Below are 15331 nucleotides of genomic sequence, written 5' to 3' on the forward strand. Positions count from 1 at the left end.
GACTGGGGCCTGTATATGATGAAGGGGGGGTGACTGGGGCCTGTATATGATGAAGGGGGGGTGACTGGGGCTGTATATGATGAAGGGGGGGTGACTGCGGGCTGTATCTGATGAAGGGGGGGTGACTGGGGGCTGTATATGATGAAGGGGGGTGACTGGGGCTGTATATGATGAAGGGGGGTGACTGGGGCTGTATATGATGAAGGGGGGTGACTGGGGCTGTATATGATGAAGGGGGTGACTGGGGGCTGTATGTGATGAAGGGGGGTGAGTGGGGCTACACAGGATGAAGGGGGTGAGTCGGGGCTACACATGATGAAGGGGGTTGAGTGGGGCTAGACATGATGAAGGGGGTGAGTGGGGCTGTACAGGATGAAGGGGGGTGACTGGGGTTGTACGGGATGAAGGGGGTGAATGGGGGCTTCACATGATGAAGGGGGGTGAGTGGGGCTTCACAGGGTGAAGGGGGATGAGTGGGGGCTTCACATGATGAAGGGGGGTGAGTGGGGCTGCACATAATGAAGGGGGGGTGAGTGGGGCTGCATATGATGAAGGGGGTGAGTGGGGCTGAACATGATGAAGTGGGGGATAAGTGGGGCTGCACATGATGAAGTGGGGGATAAGGGGGACTGCACATGATGAAATAAGGGGTAAGTGTGACTGCACATGATGAATTAAGGGGTAAGTGGGACTGCACATTATGAATTGGGGGTGAGGGGGACTGCACATGATGAATTGTTGGTAAGGGGCACTGCACATAAAGTGGGGGTAAGGGGGACTGCACATGATGTGGGGGTAAAATTAACTGCACATGATGATGGGGGAGTGGGGCTGCACATGAAGTTGGGGGGAAGGGGACTGCACATGATGAAATGGAAGGGGGGATAAGGGGCTGCAAATGATGAAGCGGCACTGCAGATGAAGTGAGTGGGTGATAGGGGACTGCAAAGGATGAAGTAAGGGGACTTCAAATTAAAGTGGGGACATTAAAGTGGATCCCCTATGGCCAGGATCACATTGGGCGATTTTGTGCGTATTGGCCGTAGGCCTACAGCTTATGTGCAACGTCTTTTTAGGCCATGTCCACACGTGGTGGAATGGTGGCGGGTTTTCCGTATGGACCCGCAGCAAACCAAGTGCTGTGGTCCGTACGGCTGTCAATTCCCGCACGGGGACCGCAGCGCTCAGGTGGGAAGGGGGGTACAGGGGCCCAGGTTTTATGAACAGCCCGGGGCCCATAGTCCAATTAATCTGCCACTGGTTATATATACTAACTTACACATGACATTGTTTCTCATTCGGGTCGTTCACTTATTCAGTCTTTTCCATCTGGCCCAGACCTCCATTACCACTTCTCCAGCCACAGCTTTTGTGCACAGATTACAACAAAAACACATTTATAGCGATGTCGCCATCTATTTCCAACCTACAAACACTCCCCACTCTCCGTGCACTTGCGGTGTGGAACACTGACCCCAATATTTAAAAAATTGTGCCATTATTACGTTTACTCCCTTCCCAAAAAATGAAAGTGTCCCATAGAAAGTGTAAATGCCCCTACTGTGCAAAGTCCTGTATTATATATAATATCCCAAGTGCCCCCTTCTAGCAACAAACACCCTTGAGTGTCCACTTAAAGTTAATAATGCCTCCCCAACAAAAATAAATACCATATATACTCACGTATAAGCCAAGATTTTCAGCCAATTTTTTTGTGCTGAAAGTCCCCCTCTCGGCATATACGTGAGTCATACACTAGGGGGTAGGTAAGGGAGGGGTAGCATGGGTGTCACATCATACTGACCCCCCGGGCATGGTCTCTGCAGCCCTCCTGCTTGTCCCACGGTCTCCCTTCCTTCCTACAGCGATCACATGGTACCGCTTACCACGCGCCCGGCATCTTCCGGTCCCAGTAAGGCTTTGCGCCAAAGACCGTTGATGACGTTGCGCTCTCATGAGAGTGACGTCATCTTCGGTCCTTCGCGCTAAGCCTTACTGGGACCAGAAGATGCGCGTACTCCGGCGCCAGTGCCACACTCCTCCCCCAGCCTCTGGCAGAACGGGACAGCGCTGGACCACAGGAAAGATGGGTGAGTATAAATGTTTTTTTGTATGTGTGCCGTTTCCTAGGGGTGAGGGGGACCATGCATACCAAGAAAGGGGGGGTGAGAGGACCATGCATACCAGGAAAGGGGGGTGAGGGGACCATGCATACCAGGAAAGGGGGGTGATGGGACCATGAATACCAGGAAAGGGGGGTGAGGGGGACCATGCATAACAGGAAAGGGGGGTGAGGAGGACCATGCATAACAGGAAAGGGGGGTGAGGGGACCATGCATACCAGGAAAGGGGGGTGAGGGGACCATGCATACCAGGAAAGGGGGGCGAAGGGACCATGCATACCAGGATAGGGGGTTGGAGGGGACCATGCATACCAGGATAGGAGGGCGAGGGGACCATGCATACCAGGATAGGGGGGCGAGGGGGACCATGCATACCAGGATAGGGGGGTGAGGGGGACCATGCATACCAGGATAGGGGGGTGAGGGGGACCATGCATACCAGGATAGGGGGGTGAGGGGGACCATGCATACCAGGATAGGGAGGTGAGGGGACCATGCATACCAGGATAGCGGGGTGAGGAGACCATGCATACCAGGAAAGGGGGATGAGAATGACCATACATACCTGCAAAGGGGGGGTGAGGGGGATCATTCATACCAGGAAAGGGGGGTGAGGGTGACCATGCATACCAGGAAAGGGAGGTGAGGGTGACCATACATACCAGCAAAGGGGGATGACTGGACCATGCATACCAGGAAAGGGGGGTGAGGGGACCATACTTACCAGGAAAGAGGGGTGAGAGGACCATGCATACCAGGATTGGGGGGTGAGAGGACCATGCATTCCAGGATTGGAGGGTGAATGGGACCATACAGTTGTGGCCAAAAGTATTGACACCCCTGCAATTCTGTCAGATAATACTCAGTTTCTTCCTGAAAATGATTGCAAACACAAATTCTTTGGTATTATTATCTTCATTTAATTTGTCTTAAATGAAAAAACACAAAAGAGAATGACGCAAAAAGCAAAACATTGATCATTTCACACAAAACTCCAAAAATGGGCCAGACAAAAGTATTGGCACCCTCAGCCTAATACTTGGTTGCACAACCTTTAGCCAAAATAACTGCGACCAACCACTTCCGGTAACCATCAATGAGTTTCTTACAATGCTCTGCTGGAATTTTAGACCATTCTTCTTTGGCAAACTGCTCCAGGTCCTTGATATTTGAAGGTTGCCTTCTCCAAACTGCCGTTTTTAGATCTCTCCACAGGTGTTCTGTGGGATTCAGGTCTGGACTCATTGCTGGCCACCTTAGAAGTCTCCAGTGCTTTCTCTCAAACCATTTTCTAGTGCTTTTTGAAGTGTGTTTTGGGTCATTGTCCTGCTGGAAGACCCATGACCTCTGAGGGAGACCCAGCTTTCTCACACTGGGCCCTACATTATGCTGCAAAATTTGTTGATAGTCTTCAGACTTCATAATGCCATGCACACGGTCAAGCAGTCCAGTGCCAGAGGCAGCAAAGCAACCCCAAAACATCAGGGAACCTCCGCCATGTTTGACTGTAGGGACCGTGTTCTTTTCTTTGAATGCCTCTTTTTTCTCCTGTAAACTCTATGTTGATGCCTTTGCCCAAAAAGCTCTACTTTTGTCTCATCTGACCAGAGAACATTCTTCCAAAACGTTTTAGGCTTTTTCAGGTAAGTTTTTGCAAACTCCAGCCTGCTTTTTTATGTCTCGGGGTAAGAAGTGGGGTCTTCCTGGGTCTCCTACCATACAGTCCCTTTTCATTCAGACGCCGACAGATAGTACGGGTTGACACTGTTGTACCCTCGGACTGCAGGGCAGCTTGAACTTGTTTGGATGTTAGTCGAGGTTCTTTATCCAACATCTGCACAATCTTGCGTTGAAATCTCTTGTCAATTTTTCTTTTCCGTCCACGTCTAGGGAGGTTAGCCACAGTGCCATGGGCTTTAAACTTCTTGATGACACTGCGCACGGTAGACACAGGAACATTCAGGTCTTTGGAGATGGACTTGTAGCCTTGAGATTGCTCATGCTTCCTCACAATTTAGTTTCTCAAGTCCTCAGACAGTTCTTTGGTCTTCTTTCTTTTCTCCATGCTCAATGTGGTACACACAAGGACACAGGACAGAGGTTGAGTCAACTTTAATCCATGTCAACTGGCTGCAAGTGTGATTTAGTTATTGCCAACACCTGTTAGGTGCCACAGGTAAGTTACAGGTGCTGTTAATTACACAAATTAGAGAAGCATCACATGATTTTTTGAACAGTGCCAATACTTTTGTCCACCCTCTTTTTTATGTTTGGTGTGGAATTATATCCAATTTGGCTTTAGGATAATTCTTTTTGTGTTTTTTCATTTAAGACAAATTAAATGAAGATAATAATACCAAAGAATTTGTGTTTGCAATCATTTTCAGGAAAAAACTGAGTATTATCTGACAGAATTGCAGGGGTGTCAATACTTTTGGCCACAACTGTACATATTAGGATTGGGGGGTGAGGGGACCATGCATACCAGGATAGGGGGGTGAAGGGACCATGCATACCAGGATAGGGGGTGAGGGGTACCATACATATCAGGATTGGGGGGTGCATTATTGCATTATTATTAAATCTTCATACATATACTACATACATTTTCTATAATACCCGATGCGTTAGAATCGGGCCACCATCTTGTATATAGTATGATGGCCCCAGTTCTCCCCATATATATTATGATGACCCCAGTTCTCCCCAATAGAAAGTATGATGGACCCAGTTCTCTCCATATATATATATAATATGATGGCCCCAGTTCTCTCCATATATATAATTTGATGGCCTCAGTTACCACTTATACAGCTCCTGCAAAAATTAAGAGACCACCACATCAAAACCCTGTTATGGGCAGCCCATTCTCCAGACCCGAACCCCATTGAAAACCTCTGGAATGTAATTAAGAGGATGGTGGATAGTTGTCATGCCCGTCATGCCTGTCATGCTGCTTGCGCTGCATGATCCCCACTGTCATGTCTGTCATGCGGCATTATCCCCAGTGCCGGGTCCCTGCGGGCGCCCCGGGGGTCCCTCTCGTGTGTGCACATGCACTTCACAGTTATGCCTGTCGTGTCTGTTATCCTGCAATGACCCCTGGAGCAGTGTACACGCGCACCTCACAGTCATGCCTGTCTGCTATGCTGCATGACCCCAGGAGCAGTGTGCATTCGCACCTCACAGTCATGCCTACCTGTTATGCTGCATGACCCCTAGAGCAGTGAGCACGCACACCACACTGTTATGCCTGTCAGGTTTGTTATCCTGCAATGACCCCTGGAGCAGTGTGCATGCGCACCTCACAGTCATGCTTGTCTGTTATGCTGCATGGCCCCTGGAGCAGTGTGCACGCGCACCACATCTCATGGCTGCCTGCCATTGCTGGTGCGCACTCGTGCTCTACCTCATGGCCATACGCCATTGCTTGTGTGCACATGTGCTTCATCTCATGGCTGTTTGCCATTGCTAGTGTGCACGCGTACCTCACCATGGCCACTTGCCGTTGCTGTGCGCATGTGTGCTTTACCTCATGGCTGCATGCCATTCCTGTGTGCGCGCCCATCTCTGCTCTGCCTGCTACACTCCTCTATGGTCCTGGAGGACCGAATCCAGCAATCCTCTCTTTGGTCCTCGAGGACCAAATCCAGCAATCCTCTCTGTGGTCCTGGAGGACCGAATCCAGTGATCCTCTCTATGGTCCAGGAAGACCTGAACCGGAAGTCCTTCCCATGGTCCTGACCCGGAAGTTCAGATGCTAATGCTCTATGTCAGTCCGTCCCTTCCTATGGTCAGGGTCTGATTATCGTGTTTGCTTCCCTGCTAGGGCTGAATGGTCCCTGCTGGGTCGCTCCCTGTATTCAGTGCTCCTGCACCCTGCCCTGTTGTGCTTCTCTGCACACGCTCTGTGCTTGTACTCTGTCTATTGCCATGTCTTGTGTTGTCTTTTGTGCCATGTCTTGTCTTTGCTGTTCTTAGCCTTGTAGTACTTTCTATGTGCTTTGTCTGAACTCGGCTCTGCGCTCTAGCACACGTTTTGCTTCTTTCTCTTGTATCCTGTCTGTGCTTCAGCCTACGTTCCACTCTCTAGTTTTTTCCACTCTCTAGCACGCACCCGTCTCAGTCGTGTCTTTTGTGAGCCGGCCATCTGGTCTCAGCAGTCGTGGTGGCTCACTCCCTTGGGCTTGCCCCTGGCACTCCATGTATAGGTGGTGGTTCTCACTAGGCCAGCTCGCCCTAGGTGAGTGGGTGCCACGAAACAGAAGGTCCACTCCAAGAGTTACGTCTCATCTCACCATGAGACGTCACAACCCCTAACAATAGACAAGCCATCAAACAAAGAAGAACTGCTTAAATTTTTGCACCAGAAGCAGTGTGAAAGACTGGTTGCAAGTAGAGATAAGCGACTTTGCCTTTTTTCGGGTCGAGTCGGGTTTCATGAAACACGACTTTCGCAAAAGTCGGGTCGAACGAAATCGGCCGATTATCGTGAAAAGTCGAAGGCCGACTGAAACACGAAACCCAATGCAAGTCAATGGGGAAGAAAAGTCGGCAGTGAGTGGAGGACAGGAAACACACCTACAGTGCCCATTTTAATGCCAAAAACATCAATTCTTATTACTTAAGCTTGTCAACCTTAATTTACTTTATAATAATAGTTAGGCATTGAAAGCTGGGGGTTATTTGGCTAAAGTTGTGGGGGGGGTAGGCTTGGCTCCAGATTTTCGTGGGCCCAGGGCCAAAGAGTGTCACTGGGCTCCTTTAACACATGCTACAATTCATGATCCTCTGATACGGCAGAGAAATAGCGGTATAGTACAATGAAAAATACTTCACTTCTTACATCACATGACCGATATACATTTTAAATTCTCTAATAGCTCCAAAAACGGACAGTATATTACTCCATACAGTATTATGGCCACCGCATAGTGTGCTATACAGAGTAATGAGGCCCATATATTTCTCCATACAGAATCATTGGTCCCTTATTATGTTCCATACAGTATATGATGAGCTCCACATAATTCTACAGTATATGTTGGTCCCCATGGATGAAGCTCCACTGTCTTATGGGCCCAAATACTGCTCCATATATAATGGGCCCCATTTCTAATGCTCCAGTGTATAATGGGTCCTGTAAATGCTGCTCCAGTGTCTGATGTCCACCTTTGGAATGCTCCAGTGTATGGTGGGCCCCATATATCATTCTCCAGCGTATAGTACTCCCCAAAAATTGCTCCCAACCTTTAAAACAATTAAATAAGTCTCCTCGCTAGGGAATCCCTGTACTCTGGACTCCTTGTCGTCCCCATCTTCCATCTCTCTGCACTTGCACTGTTTAGGCAGAGGGCGTACAGACGTGATGTCATCGCGCTCTCTGACCAGAATGTCACTGTCAAGAAACGCGGAAGACGTCACGGCGGTGGAGCAGGGAGAGGTAAGTATTTCAACTTTGCAAGTGCTGTGATCCTGAGCAAGCAGGGGGGCCCACTCGTTGGCAACGGCACTGGCACAGGGCCCCTCATAGTACGGCGGTGTGTCTGACGGCGGGTGGGCCCTCCCACCAGCAGAGACACGGGTGGACCCTCCCACCGGCAGAGACACTTTTGCATACTATGAGAGGCCCTGTGCCAGTGACATCGCCCATGAGTATGCCTCCCCACCTGCTCAAGGAACCTGCACTTTCATCTGCATCTTCCTCTTTGTGACCGTGTAAGGTGGTATAGTATGCAGGAACCTGCGTTTCATCAGGGTCAGATTCTGGCTGTGTAGAGTGCGAGGGGAATGTAGTGGTCTGGGTCAATGTACCAACAGAATCATCTAGCAGTGGCTGGGCATCAGTGCACTTGTGGCGCCCCCAGGAGTACGGTCACCACAGTGGCATTACCTTCCTCCTAGGGAGTGTGATGTCATGCTTGGGAGCAACAAAGGATCTCTCTAGCATTTAAACCAACACAGTTCCCACTCCAGGCCAGCAGGGAGAGCTCTGAACCTGACTGCTGAGGAGCTGCTCTCTGTGGTCGGGAGGAGGGAAGTTAGGGCAGTCTGTGAAGGGAAAGGGAAGTGTGTGGACGTGACAAGGGGAGCTTGAGGATGAGCAGAGTTAAGGCTCACTCCTAGCTGGAGCGCATGGTCCGGATTCCGGTCTCCGAGTTTGTAGGGATACTGACGGTCCTGCAGCAGAAACCAGAGGAAGTAGCAGCTGTAAATGCTCTGTTCCCAACTAAGGCTCGGAGGCCCCAGCAGCGACGTGTGTGAGCCAGAAGGAAAAGGCTATGGCTGCCTGCCATACAAGAAAGTTTCAAAAGAGAGTCAACAGGGGGAACTTCAGTGAACTCAGTACTGCGAGTACCTCAGATAAGCACTAGAACGGAGGCCACATTACCTATCTGCAGAGAGAGAATTCCAAATTTGCTTCCAGGCTGACTCACTCCTTCTTCATCTGTACTCTGGGTCCTGTACGGCACTTACCAAGTACAGGTAAAGGAACTGCACGACTGTGTCTGTCATCTTTCTCCTGCGCCTGGCGCACAGCTCTGCTACATCCTGCACTGCACACCATCTACCAATTCATTCATCTGCCCTGCGACCACGACCCTACCTGTGCAGGGCTTCTACATCTTAGCTGCCCCACAACATCTGTCCCAGAGAAGCGACACTGCAGCGCTGGTCAATCTGATCAGAAACCACAGGTGGCGTCACGTATCATTCACCTATAAATGTTATTCACCCCTTTGCATGGACGCCCAGGCCCACGGACACCACCACCGTGACACATCCCTCTGAGACCCCGGCCCAGTAACGATTAACCCCTCGGCCCTGGCTGGCCACCCACACTCCATATCAGACTGGGCTGGGGAATTCACGATTTGACTTGATAACCCAGGCATGGTATGTGAAAATAGCTCCATGGAGTAATCTGTAGTGTCGCCTGCTGCATCCTTCACTTTTGGTAGGGGTGAAGGACGCAAGGAAAGGTGTTGTTCCTGACCAGAAGCCTCCACTGATGACTCGGTGCTTTTATTTTTTGAAGCTTCAGAAGAGGAGGCGATAGAGCTGGAGGCTGTGTCATCAATGTAAGCCAAAACTTGTTCCTGAAGCTCCAGCTTTAAAATCGGTTTACCTACTCCCAGAAAAGGGAGCCTTTGAGGCCTTGTGGAGCCAGATGATGATGCAGGCTCAACACCTCCTGCCTTAGGTGCTATTGTGCTTTTGCCACTACCAGCAGATGCACCCCTACCCCCACCACCATCAGTACCAGCTGACAACCCCGGCCCACTTCCACGGCCTCTTCCACCATACTTCCTCATTTTTGGAAAAATGTACCCAAAATACCACCAGCTATATGGTACTGTAAAACAAGGTACAAGGTGTATATAGTATTGTGGAGAATTTGAATCTCCCTAGAGATTTTAGGAGGCTGAACTATTATCTCAGGCCCAATATAGATTACACCTCAATTGAACAGGCTGAAATTGGCTGGTGTATGACAAAGTACAAGGTGTATATAGTATTGGGGAGAATTTGAATCTCTCTAGAGATTTTAGGAGGCTGAACTATTATCTCAGGCCCACTATAGATTACACCTCAATTTAACAGGCTGAAATAGGCAGGTCTATGACCAAGCACAAGGTGTGTATATAGTATTGAGGAGAATTGGAAGCTCCCTAGAGATTTTAGGAGGCTGACGATGCTCTCAGTCCCAAGTATGGCAGCAGGCAGCCTAATAAGCAGGACTGCTGCACACAAAAGTGTGGAAAAATGAACGCTTGGTAACTGTGCAGAAAAGAGGAAGAAAAGTATTTTTGCTTTTAAAAAAAGCAGTTTGCACAGCAGTGTGCAACCAGCAATGCAGCTATCAGGGAGCCTTATAAGGCAGCCTAATAACCAACAGAGCTGATGCACAAAAATATATCCTCCCCTGTCACTGCACACAAACTGTTGTGTTGTAAGTGGAAATCGCTACCAGGAGAAGCAGATTTTTTTTGTTCTTCCCTGCCTAACGCTCTCCCTTATTCAGAATCAGCAGCTGCAACCTCTCCCTAATGCTAATATCGGTAGAAGTATGATGACGGTCAGCGTGCACGCCCTTTTATAGCCCCTGTGACGCCACACAAAGCAAGCCAATCACTTGCATGCCCTTCTCAAAGATGGTGGTGACCGCTGCCCATGTCATCGCGTTGCCCACAGTGTGCGTCCTTCATCATTGGCTGAAAAAGGGCGCTGGAAGCATCATTTGAAACGCGACTTTGGCGCTCTGGTCGCCGACCTCGTGGCCGACCTCACGCTATGGTCGGGTTTTGTTTCATGAAACCCGACTTCAGCGAAAGTCAGCGACTTTTGAATTTGACCGACCTGTTTCGCTCAACTCTAGTTGCAAGCATGCCAAGACGCATGAAAGCTGTTCAAAATATTGATTTCTGAACTCATCCTGAGTTAAAACATTAGTATTGTTGTTTCTAAATAATTATGAACTTGTTTTCTTTGCATTATTTGAGGTCTGAAAGCACTGTTTTTTGTTTTTTTTTAAATTTTGACCATTTCTCCTTTTCAGAAAAAAACCCCTAAATTTAGTGCTTAGAAATTCAGACACATGTTGTCAGAAGTTTTTAGACTAAAAGAACAATTTACATTTTACTCAAAAATACACCTATAAAGAGAAAAATCAGACAAACTGAATATTTGGAAGCGGTCTCTTAATTTTTGCCAGAGCTGTATATAGTAGGATGGCCCCAGTTCTCCCCATATATATAGTATGATGACTAGTGTTGAGCATTCCGATACCGCAAGTATCGGGTATCGGCCGATACTTGCTGTATCGGAATTCCGATACCGACTTCCGATATTTTTTCAATATCGGAATTCGGCATCGGAATCGGAAGTTCAGTTGATTGACGGCCTGACGTCATCATGATGCGCGGTGTGTGCGCATCATGATGCGCCGTCATTTCGGGCCTTCCGGGGGTCTCTGCCGGCCTGCCGGGGGGCTGTGCCGGCCTGCCGGGGGGCTGTGTGGACTGCCCGGGGTCTGTACCGGCCTGCCGGGGGGCTGTGCCGGCCTGCCGGTGGTCTGTGCACCCTGTGGGGGTCTGTACCGGCCTGCCGGGGGGCTGTGCCGGCCTGCCGGGGGGCTGTGCTGATGTCCGGGGGTCTGTGCAAGCATCGTCCGATGGGACTACAAGTCCCATCGGGCGATGCCTGCTACCATGACAGTGATTGACACATTAGCCAATGATGGGACAGTAGTAGTCCCATCATCCGGCTAATGTGTTAAATGTTAAAAAAAAAAAAAAAAAAAAAAAAAAATACTACATACATACTACATGCATGCTACATACATACTACATGCTACATACATACTACATATATACTACATACATACTACATACATGCTACATACATACTACATGCATGCTACATACATACTACATGCTACATACATACTACATGCATGCTACATACATACTACATATATACTACATACATACTACATACATACTACATGCATGCTACATACATACTACATATATACTACATGCATGCTACATACATACTACATGCTACATACATACTACATATATACTACATACATACTACATACATACTACATGCTACATACATACTACATATATACTACATACATACTACATACATACTGCATGCTACATACATACTACATACATACTACATGCATGCTACATACATACTACATATATACTACATGCATGCTACATACATACTACATGCTACATACATACTACATATATACTACATACATACTACATACATGCTACATACATACTACATGCTACATACATACTACATACATACTACATACATACTACATGCATGCTACATACATACTACATATATACTACATACATACTACATGCATGCTACATACATACTACATGCTACATACATACTACATATATACTACATACATACTACATACATGCTACATACATGCTACATACATACTACATGCTACATACATACTACATGGATGCTACATACATACTACATATATACTACATACATACTACATACATACTACATGCTACATACATACTACATATATACTACATACATACTACATACATACTGCATGCTACATACATACTACATACATACTACATGCATGCTACATACATACTACATATATACTACATGCATGCTACATACATACTACATGCTACATACATACTACATATATACTACATACATACTACATACATGCTACATACATACTGCATGCTACATACATACTACATACATACTACATGCATGCTACATACATACTACATGCATGCTACATGCATGCTACATACATACTACATGCTACATACATACCACATACATACTACATACATACTACATACTACATATATACTACATGCATGCTACATACATACTACATGCTACATACATACCACATACATACTACATACATGCTACATACATACTACATATATACTACATGCATGCTACATACATACTACATATATACTACATGCATGCTACATACATACTGCATGCTACATGCATGCTACATACATACTACATACATACTACATGCTACATACATACCACATATATACTACATACATACAATACATTCATACAATACATACATAGACATACAGTACATATAACATAGAGTAACATACTTACCAATACTTGTCACATTGTTCCCCGAAGCCATTGTCTTTTCCGGAATAAATATTAACATAACAAACCACAAAAATACTCACCCACGATCCGAAGCAGTCCACGAGTGTGTCCCACGACGATCTTGGGTAGAGAACTGCAGCATCAGCTGTTGCTGCCGTTCTCTACGGGCTGCAGGAATCCAATGACGGAAGGTAGGTATCCTTCCGCACTGTATTCCTCCGCCACTTAAAAAAAAAAAAAGTCCCTAGTCTCACTTTATGCCATTGCTGTGTGGGAATTTCCCACACAGCAATGGCATAAAGTGAGACTAGGGACTTTTTTTTTTTTTAAGTGGCGGAGGAATACAGTGCGGAAGGATACCTACCTTCCGTCATTGGATTCCTGCAGCCCGTAGAGAACGGCAGCAACAGCTGATGCTGCAGTTCTCTACCCAAGATCGTCGTGGGACACACTCGTGGACTGCTTCGGATCGTGGGTGAGTATTTTTGTGGTTTGTTATGTTAATATTTATTCCGGAAAAGACAATGGCTTCGGGGAACAATGTGACAAGTATTGGTAAGTATGTTACTCTATGTTATATGTACTGTATGTCTATGTATGTATTGTATGAATGTATTGTATGTATGTAGTATATATGTGGTATGTATGTAGCATGTAGTATGTATGTAGCATGCATGTAGTATATATGTAGTATGTATGTAGCATGTAGTATGTATGTAGCATGCATGTAGTATATATGTAGTATGTATGTAGCATGTAGTATGTATGTAGCATGCATGTAGTATGTATGTAGCATGCATGTAGTATGTATATGGTATGTATGTAGCATGTAGTATGTATGTAGCATGCATGTAGTATATATGTGTTATGTATGTGGTATGTATGTAGCATATATGTAGTATGTATGTAGCATGCATGTAGTATGTATGTAGTATATATGTAGTATGTATGTAGCATGTAGTATGTATGTAGTATGTATGTAGCATGCATGTAGCATGCAGTATGTATGTAGCATGCATGTAGTATATATGTAGTATGTATGTAGCATGTAGTATGTAGCATGCATGTAGTATATATGTAGTATGTAGCATGTAGTATGTATGTAGCATGCATGTAGTATATATGTGTTATGTATGTAGCATGTAGCATGCATGTAGCATGCATGTAGTATGTATGTAGTATATATGTGGTATGTATGTAGCATGCAGTATGTATGTAGCATGCATGTAGTATATATGTAGTATGTATGTTGCATGTAGTATTTATGTAGTATGAATGTAGCATGTATGTAGTATGTAGTATGAATGTAGCATGTATGTAGTATGCATGTTGTATGTATGTAGCATGTAATTTTTTTTTTTTTTTTTTTTTTTTTACATTTAACACATTAGCCGGATGATGGGACTACTACTGTCCCATCATTGGCTAATGTGTCAATCACTGTCATGGTAGCAGGCATCGCCCGATGGGACTTGTAGTCCCATCGGACGATGCCTGCACAGACCCCCGGAGCCTGCACAGACCACCGGCAGGCCGGCACAGCCCCCCGGCAGGCCGGCACAGCCCCCCGGCAGGCCGGCACAGCCCCCCGGAGCCTGCACAGCCCCCCGGCAGGCCGGCACAGCCCCCCGGCAGGCCGGCACAGCCCCCCGGAGCCTGCACAGACCACCGGCAGGCCGGCACAGACCACCGGAGCCTGCACAGACCCCCTGGCAGGCCGGCACAGCCCCCCGAAAGGCCCGTACAGACCCCAGAGAGGCTGTACAAGGGCAGGAAAGGGTTTTTCTTATTCCGATACCGGAAGTCCCATAGACTTGATTGGGACTTCCGGTATCGGAATCGGCGATACCGATACTTTTTTTAAAGATCAGCCGATACCATCCGATACGATACTTTGAAGTATCGGACGGTATCGCTCAACTCTAATGATGACCCCAGTTCTCTCCATTATATATATATATATATATATATATATATATAAAAAAGTAAAAAAATAGGCAGCACTCAAATTAAATGTGAAAAAAAGTGGATACTTTACTGATCCTCAAGTGGCAACGTTTCAACGGTGACCCGTCTTTATCAAGCAATGTGCTCATAGTCAGTACAAACTTAAATAGTAGTAAAACATGTGTATACAATTTCAATAATTAATCTGTTTTACATATTCAAAATGGCCATTGCCATAGTAACATTAACAAGTGCTCCATACAACATATGTGCATATGTCCGAAGATCTAGATTACAAAGTGCAACAGTGCATATACAGTGCTTAAAAAGACTCAGCTTGTCAATAAAAACGATCATGACACAACTTATGAAGGTACTAAGGCTTATATAGTTAAAAAAATTGGTATACTTTACTCATATCCATGCAGCTCTCTGTCACTGCTGGCAATTAGCTATGGTCAGTGTTGTTTGTCGCTGCCAAGCTCCAACATGTGATTCATCACTGCATATATATACACACACACATACAGTACAGACCAAAAGTTTGGACACACCTTCTCATTCAAAGAGTTTTCTTTATT

The 15331-nt window shown here is 46.5% G+C and overlaps 1 protein-coding gene across 1 annotated transcript in view; it reads left to right on the plus strand.

Moving 5' to 3' along the window:
* The window catches only part of LOC141051876 (prostate stem cell antigen-like), a 39377-nt gene that overhangs the window by 19700 nt on the left and 4346 nt on the right, over positions 1 to 15331 (plus strand). The gene's annotated exons all lie outside the window — the stretch shown is intronic.

This window comes from Dendrobates tinctorius, unplaced genomic scaffold (assembly GCF_039654945.1).
Source record: "Dendrobates tinctorius isolate UK_male_01 unplaced genomic scaffold, ASM3965494v1 ptg000158l, whole genome shotgun sequence".
NCBI classification, from domain to species: domain Eukaryota; kingdom Metazoa; phylum Chordata; class Amphibia; order Anura; family Dendrobatidae; genus Dendrobates; species Dendrobates tinctorius.